This window comes from Cynara cardunculus, unplaced genomic scaffold (genome assembly GCF_001531365.2).
Source record: "Cynara cardunculus var. scolymus isolate 2C unplaced genomic scaffold, CcrdV1 Un_Scaffold_2106, whole genome shotgun sequence".
NCBI classification, from domain to species: Eukaryota; Viridiplantae; Streptophyta; class Magnoliopsida; order Asterales; family Asteraceae; genus Cynara; species Cynara cardunculus.
The window spans coordinates 57,141-64,400 of NW_020200977.1; the positions used below are offsets into that span (position 1 = coordinate 57,141).

A 7,260-nucleotide genomic window follows, 5' to 3' on the forward strand; every position below is an offset into this window, starting at 1 on the left:
ATATATTTTTGTCAAATTTTTATGATATCTTCAAATTTATATTTTATTCAAAAATAAAAACATCATCGTTTTTTCAAAATCACATAAGACCTCCATATTATAACAACGACTGAGATAATGAATAAAAAGAAATATTAAAATCAAGATGTATCTCGTTGCATTGCGAGAGTATAATTCTAGTATTTAATAATGAAGTAATTTATGTTTGATTTAATAATATAATTGTTTATAAAGATAATAATTAAATATTCTGTTAGAAGTCAATGATTATCCTAATTACGTTTTAGAGTTTTTATATTTGAAATGAGATGCTTATCTTGTATTTGATTATGTTTACCTATAATTAGTTACAGGAATTCGAAAATGGAGCTTTAATAAGTTGTATTTATGTACAATTTACTTGTAATCTTGAATTTTGAGTAATATGCATTAATTAACAGTACTTCATGTATAAAAAATGATTTTTAAAAGTTTACGTCAAATACTTTATAATATAATATAGATAGAGGTGAGGTTTCAAAGATGAGATATATAGAGACCTGCACTCTACCTCAACACCTAGTTTCATAGTACACATTTTAATTTTACAAATAAACATGTTTAATTAAACTTAAAGGTTGTTTATACCAGACATAAATTGGGTAACAGCTAAGAGCCTCTCCTACAAAATCTCTAAAATAGATAAAACAAAAGAATTTGTTCTCTGTTTTGCTCAAACAAATTCTCTAGCTAGTATTGTTCTGTAAAATAGAGAAAATAAGAGAAAACTCCAAGTTTAGAAAATTCTTTAAAATTAATTGTGAAGAGATAAATGATTTTTTATTCTTTCCTGCCAATGAGATTGAATTATTATTGTTCTATATAAATTTTTCTAAAAGATGTATTGTATGATAAAATTATAGAATACTTCAATAATATAATCAATGTTGAAAAATCCCAAAAATAGAGAATTTGTAGGAGTTGAGTTTGAGTATTTTTAGAGATTATAATTTTTGGTTTTTTATTTTAGAAAAATTATAGACAATTATGCGTGTAATTCTATGGTCTATATAAGCGGTTCATTTTGAGTAAACATGAATCAGAAATGGATGTTTACCTAGTGTTTTGTAGTAAGTGATTATCGATTAAATACCTTATATCATTGACCCCATAAGTGAAATAGGAATGCTGGTCCTGTAGGTGCTCAGTAGGTAAACTAGGTGATGCTTATTGAATTAGTCTCGATTTCCAGTAGATAAACATACCCCAAATATGTTTGAACATAAGACATAGTTTTTAACTCGTCAACCAAAGCTCTTGCATTAATATGAGGCGGTTGATGGAGGTTTTCAGCTACTTACGAATGACAAGTTTATGAGCGCGTCACACAAAGTGTTAGCGAACAAGATTGGTCCAAGAATATCAGTGGCATTGTTCCTCAGGGTACCACCAACACAATCCTCTAAGGTCATTGAACCTATCAAAGAGTTGCTTTCAGAGGAGAATCCAACAAAGTATAGAAGCATGATAGTGGGAGAATTTATGAACCATGTTCTAGCAAAGGGACTTGATGGTGTATCTGCTACTTTGCATTTCCGGATCTAGAAGGCACTTTAAGAACCAAGATTTGGACGAGAAATCTTTTATATTATTGTCTAGAAGCAAAAATATTCATCAACTATGGTTTGGTTTTCTGAAAACTTATATAAAAGTATTTATAAATAATGTATGACTGAAATAATTGTGTTGGTTTACATCTTTGTAGGCCAAAACCATCAGAGTTTGAGAACAACATATATTGTACTTGATCGACCCATTGATAATAATGGAGCAGCGAATAGAAATGACATTGGAGTGAAAACCGATACTTTGAGGATCGGATGCATGAAAAAAGATAGATAAGACCGAAGAACAAATTTAGAAATCCTTTGCTGGTGGTCGAAGAAGAGGGCTAGAGCATGAATTTTTGAAAGTTCCTTTGCCCCAACGATATTCGGTGACCCGGTCTTTTAGGGCCAAACTCACCACATACGTGAGAGATCTATTTGTTGTATATATATAAACTATATATTTTTAAAAAGTGTGATAATCGGATCCTGGTTATCACCCGAGGTAATTAATATGTGATTATCTGATATATGAATACGTGAAAGATTGATAAATTGTTACATTTGATCATGCGAGTATGTGATTTATATGCATAATGTGGATGCATGAATGAGATATAATGTAAGTAAATAAGCATGATTTTAAATATGCATGCATAAGGTGAGGAATGTGCATGCATGGTTGAGATGCATGGTTGGGGGCGGTTTAGCCATTGTAACACCCCATACCACACATTGCATGTAACACATACTTCATATGGAAGAAATACATGTTTATACACCACAGCGGTCCCTTAGTACAAGAAATTTACCATACAGAATACAGGATCCAAAAATTCAAAATACATTTCTTGTACTAATCATCGTTCATTAATCAAAACTATACATCATAGACAAATCTTCATGTAGATATGCATATAGGAAAATATTACATTTTCCCCTTCCCCTTACCGTCTGTACCTCCTGCAATACATATTTAAAATTATAAAACGAGGGTTAGACCGAAAGGTCTAGTGATTTACCTTATTTATGTTATTGCAGGGTGAAAATCACCAAAAGTTTGTACAAAATAACCTTTCCCTATATAAAACAAATATGAACAAACCAGATGAGCAGTTAATACAATAATTATGCATTTCAAAGAAAGTAGAACATTTAAATTACTCACCTTTTTTAAACCAATCTTCTTGCAATTCAAAATAAGAAATCCGGTCAATCTTTCTCTGTAAATCGCTCAAACTTACTCCAAAGATGGCAAGAGAAGTGAATGGAGGTCTCACCCTCCTTTTATACCCTTCTTTAAAAGGAAAGGTCGGCTATTACAGCCCTGACCTCATGTAAAACCCAATTCCTATTATGCATGCATACCATCAAACATATATATATATATGTATAATCATGTGTATAACCAATTAAGCATATACCCACATATTTTAATCTATATGCTTTTCATTTTATGCATATAATTTCACATATTAGCATGATCGAGTATAGTAATTTATCATGATGTCACATATTTAACAATTAATAAACACATATTGATTACCTTAGGTGATAACCAGAATTCAGTTATCACATTATCCACCCCTCAAAAGAATTCTGTCCCGGAATTCCTTTAATAAAAAAGCCACGGGTATTCTGATCTCATCTTTGACTCCAATTCCCATGTCGCTTCTGGTCCTTTGTGAAATTTCAACTGAATCTTAACCAGATTTATCTCTTTGTTTCTCAACACCCTAATCTTTCGGTCAATTAGAGCTTCTGGTGTGTCCACAAAATTCAGGTTACTGTCTAATTTAACCTCTGGCAACGGTACAGCTAAACTTGAATCAGCTAAATATTTCCGCAGATTTGATACATGGAAAGTGTTGTGAATCAGACTCAGTTCTTCTGGCAGCTCTAACTAATATGCTACTGGCCCAATTCGCTTACATATTCTGAACGGCCCCACATACCTCGGACTGAGTTTACCCTTCTTTCCAAATCTGACGACACCCTTCTATGGTGAAACTTTTAACATCACAAAATCACCTACACCAAATTCAATCGGCTTTCGATAATTATCAGCATAACTTTTCTGGCGATCTTGTGCTATTTTGATTCTTTCGCGAATCTATTCAATCTTTTCAGAAGTTTCTTGGACAATCTAAGGACCCGTCAGCTGTCTTTCACCTACCTCATTCCAACACAACGACATTTGGCATTTACGTCCATACAACACTTCATACGGTGCCGCTTGGATGCTGGAATGGTAACTATTGTTATATGCAAACTCTATCAATGGCAAGTGATCTTCTCACGATCCCCTAAAGTCAATAATACAACTTCTCAATATGTCTTCGAGAGTCTGGATAGTTCTTTTACTCTGCCCGTCAGTCTGCGGATGATAAGCTGTACTTAGTCGAATTTCAGATCCCAAAGCTTTCTGCAACCCTTCCCAGAACTTTGAAGTAAACCGACTATCTCTATCAKARATAATAGATAATGGAACACCATGTCGGGTAACAATTTCTTTGATGTAAATCTGTGCTAACTTTTCTATAGAGTACTTCTCTCTTATTGGCAAAAAATGCACAGATTTAGACAACCGATCCACAATTACCCAGATTGTGTCATACCCCTTTGGAGTTCGAGGCAATTTCATGACGAAATCCATAGTAATATGATCCCATTTTCATACAGGTATCTCTAAAGATTGAAGACTTCCATATGGCTACTGATGTTCAAACTTAACCTGTAAACATGTCAAACACTGTTCTACATATCTAGCTATATCTTTCTTCAATCCGGGCCACCAATAAAAAGATTTCAAATCTCTATACATTTTATTGGTGCCTGGATGAATAGAGCATCGGGACTTATGGCCTTCATTTAGTATAGTGTTTCGAATATCTCCAAAACATGGTACCCAAATTCGCCCTTGAAAACACATTAGTCCTCCGTCATTCTGTTCCAAGGTTGAAATCATCATACCTAACCTTTATGCCTTAACAAATTCTTCTTTCATAGCTTCTTGTTGACATTTCTGAATTTCTTTACGAATATCAGGGATCAAGTTCATTCTCATTGCCACAGCTTTAATGGTTCCACTCTTTTCTTTTCTGCTCAAGGCATCAGCTACCACATTTGCTTTTCCCGGGTGGTATAGGATTTCACAATCATAGTCATTTACTAGTTCAATCCACCGACATTGTCGCATATTTAATTCTTTCTGGCTGAACAAATGTTGTAAACTTTTATGATCAATATAAATCTGACACTTTGTTCCCAGAAGATAGTGTCTCGAAATTTTTAGAGCAAACACCACTACAGCTAATTCCATGTCATGGGTTGGATACTGTTTCTCATGATCTTTCAACTGTCTTGATGCATAAGAAATCACTTTTCCTCTCTGCATCAGAACACATCCTAACCCTAACTTTGAAGCATCACTGTAAACCACAAAGTCTTCAGATCCATCTGGTAGAGTTAATACTGGTGCACTGCAAAAATGATCTTTTAATAATTGAAAAGCTTTCTGTTGTTCTCCTTCCCACTGGAATTTAATGTTCTTTCGAGTAAATTTAGTCAATGGCACAACAATCTTAGAAAAATCCTGAATGAACTTACAGTAATAACCAACCAATCCCAAAAAGCTTCGGACTTCGGAAGGAGTTTTTGGAGCTTCCCACTTTGTAACTGCTTCTATTTTAACTAGATCTACTTTCACCCCTGCTTCCGAGATGACATGACCCAGGAATTGGACTTCTCTCAACCAGAACTCACACTTGGATAACTTTGCGTACAACTTTTCTCTTTTCAGTAATTCCAGAATCAGACGAAGATGTTATGAGTGTTCCTCTTTGGTCTTAGAGTATATAAGAATATCATCGATAAATACAATAAGGAATTTATCAAGATATTCCTTACATACCTTATTCATCAGATCCATAAAGGCTGCGGGTGCATTAGTTAAGCCGAATGGCATAACAAAGAATTCATGATGCCCGTACCAAGTTCTGAATGCTATTGTGGCTCCCTGACTTTGAGCTGATGATAACCTGACCTTAAATCAATCTTAGAGAAATAACTTACTCCCACCAATTGATCGAACAAATCATCAATCCTTGGTAAAGGGTATTTATTTTTGATTGTCAATTTATTCAGTTCACGATAATCTATACACATTCGCATAGACCCATCTTTCTTTTTTATTAATAGGACTGGAGCATCCCAAGGTGAAGTGCTAGGTCTAATAAATCCCTTGTCCATTAAATCTTTCAACTGTGCAACCAATTCCTTTAATTCAGATGGAGCTAACCTGTGATAACCAGATCCTGGTTATTACTCAAGGTAATTTATATGTGATTATTTGATTAAATAATTTCATGATAGCATGATAATTTGATACATGCTGGTATGTGGATTTGTGCAATTAATTGGATATATATATATATATATATTTGCAAAATATGTGCATGGATGTATGCATGGAAAAGGTATGTATGCATATGTGTTTATGTGTGTGCATGCATGGTGTATGTATGCAWGTATGTGGTTATATGCATAGGTGTATATATGAGATTGAGATGCATACACGTGGCTATGTGAATTAGCCGACTTTCCATTTTGGGAAAGTATAAAAGGGGCTTCATCCCTTCATTCAATTTTTCCTGCTATTTTGAGTAAGTTGAGAGGTTTATAGGGAAGAGTTGTCCGGTTTGCTATAAGGAAGAGAATTCAAGCTGATTTGCAAGTGTTAAGTTTCAAAAGAGTTGATTTCTAGCATTTTGGATTCAAAAGCTTTATAAAGTGAGTGGTTTCTAACCTTTTTATACACAGATTCTACTGGTTTTATTTGTATGTTTGGTATTGTTCATATTGGAAAGATACCATGAAATTATTGTCTAAGTAGTTGTCCGGACAAAGAGTGACCGGTTAAGAGTTTAAACCGGACAAGCCTTGAACGGCTTAGTGTCCGGATTGTTTTAAACCGGACAAGCCTTGAACGACTTAGTGTCCGGATTGTTTTAAACTGGACAAGCCTTGAACGGCTTAGTGTCCGGATTGTTTTAAACCGGACAAGCCTTGAACGACTTAGTGTCTGGATTGTTTTAAACCGGACAAGCCTTGAGCGGCTTAGTGACCGGACTAGTTTTAAACCGGACAAACCATGAGCGGTTTGTTGTCCGGAGTTGGTAAACCGGTTGAGTGTTGAGCGGTTTATTTTTTTAAACCGGATACGTTTTGAACGGACTATTGTCCGGATTCGATATCCGTTCAATATGAGATTGTTCTAAGTGTTAAACCGTTCAACAAGTGTGTGATGTGTTGACCGGACTTGATATCCGGACAAAGTGGACTTTGGTCCAAGTGTTAAACCGGATGATTGTTGACCGGATTTGATAACCGGATGATTGTTGACTGGATTTGTTGACCGGACTAGTTGACTGGATTTATGAAGATTTCTTGTGTTTTAAAAGAAATTATTATTTTTATCATAAAAATGAAGTTTTGATTTAAATGTTTTCAAACTGGTAATAATTCCAATGACTGTGGTCTATTCGGAATTATTTTACAAATGTTTTGATGAAGTGATAAGGGTGGCATATCAAGGAGAGGTGTCCATTTGTTATAAGGGTGGCATATCAAGGAGAGGTGTCCATTTGTTATAAGGGTGGCATATCAAGGAGAG

At 34.5% G+C, this 7,260-nt stretch overlaps 1 pseudogene; it reads left to right on the forward strand.

The window, feature by feature from the left end:
• The window catches only part of LOC112502871, a 7,149-nt pseudogene extending 5,565 nt beyond the window's left edge, over positions 1-1,584 (forward strand).
• The last annotated feature ends 5,676 nt before the right edge of the window (positions 1,585-7,260 follow it).